The sequence below is a fragment of the Arachis stenosperma genome, chromosome 10 (assembly GCF_014773155.1).
Source record: "Arachis stenosperma cultivar V10309 chromosome 10, arast.V10309.gnm1.PFL2, whole genome shotgun sequence".
Lineage (NCBI taxonomy): Eukaryota > Viridiplantae > Streptophyta > Magnoliopsida > Fabales > Fabaceae > Arachis > Arachis stenosperma.
This window is the reverse complement of record NC_080386.1, coordinates 124,662,515-124,663,833: the sequence shown is the minus strand read 5'-3', so window position 1 is coordinate 124,663,833 and position 1,319 is coordinate 124,662,515. Positions and strand designations below refer to the sequence as shown.

The following is a 1,319-nucleotide window of genomic DNA, read 5'->3' as shown; positions in this document are numbered from 1 at the left end:
TCTGTTGAGAAAGGTTTAAAGTCTGAATCATATCTTTTCTTGTTAGCCAAGACATTAATTTTTTTAAAATCAAATCTTTTTAAATTGTTTTTCAAATCATATCTTCTCAATCACATCTTTTTAAAACCATAACTTTTAAATCACATCTTTTTCAAAAAAGTTTTCAATCATATCTTCTTCAAAATCTTTTTCAAAATGTTTTTAAAATCTTTTACTTAATTTTCGAAAATTTCTTCCCCTCTTCTCACATCCTTCTATTTATGGACTAACACTATTCCTCAAGGAACAATTCGAACTCCATCTCTTTTGATAAGTTCGAATTCTTTTACCTCTCCTTCTATTTTTCTTTTTCTCTGACACCTCAATGAATCTCTATACTGTGACATAGAGGATTCCACATTTTCTTGTTCTCTTCTCTTTCATATGAGCAGGAGCAAAGACAAAAGCATTCTTGTTGAGGCTGACCCTGAACCTGAAAGGACCTTGAAGCGAAAGCTAAGAGAAGCTAAGGCACAACTCTCTGTAGAGGATCTAACAGAAATCTTCAAAGAAGAAGAACCCATGGCAGCCGAAAACAACAACAATGTCAACAATGCAAGGAAGGTGCTGGGTGACTTTACTACACCTACTCCCGACTTCTATGGGAGAAGCATCTCTATCCCTGCCATTGGAGCAAACAACTTTGAGCTTAAGCCTCAATTGGTTTCTCTAATGCAACAAAATTGCAAGTTCCATGGACTTCCATTGGAAGATCCTCATCAGTTTTTGGCTGAATTCTTGCAAATCTGTGACACTGTCAAGACTAATGGGGTTGACCCTGAGGTCTACGGACTTATGCTATTCCCTTTTGCTGTAAGAGACAAAGCTAGGATATGGTTGGACTCACAATCTAAAGAAAGCCTGAACTCTTGGGAAAAGCTAGTCAATGCCTTCTTGGCAAAGTTCTTTCCACCTCAAAAATTGAGTAAGCTTAGAGTGGAAGTCCAAACCTTCAGACAGAAGGAAGGAGAATCCCTCTATGAAGCTTGGGAAAGATACAAACAATTGATCAGAAAATGTCCTTCTGACATGCTTTCTGAATGGAGCATCATAGGTATTTTCTATGATGGTCTCTTTGAACTATCCAAGATGTCTTTGGATAGCTCTGCTGGAGGATCTCTTCATCTGAAGAAGACGCCTACAGAAGCTCAAGAACTAATTGAAATGGTTGCAAATAACCAATTCATGTACACTTCTGAAAGGAATCCTGTGAACAATGGGACAAATCAGAAGAAAGGAGTTCTTGAGATTGATACTCTGAATGCCATACTGGCTCAGAA

At 37.5% G+C, this 1,319-nt stretch overlaps 1 non-coding gene across 1 annotated transcript; it reads right to left on the bottom strand.

Moving 5' to 3' along the window:
- Positions 1 to 966: 966 nt before the first annotated feature.
- On the bottom strand, positions 967 to 1,074 carry LOC130958679 (small nucleolar RNA R71). Its single transcript, XR_009077789.1, has one exon. It is a non-coding gene; the product is annotated as a small nucleolar RNA R71 (small nucleolar RNA).
- Between the last annotated feature and the right edge of the window lie 245 nt (positions 1,075 to 1,319).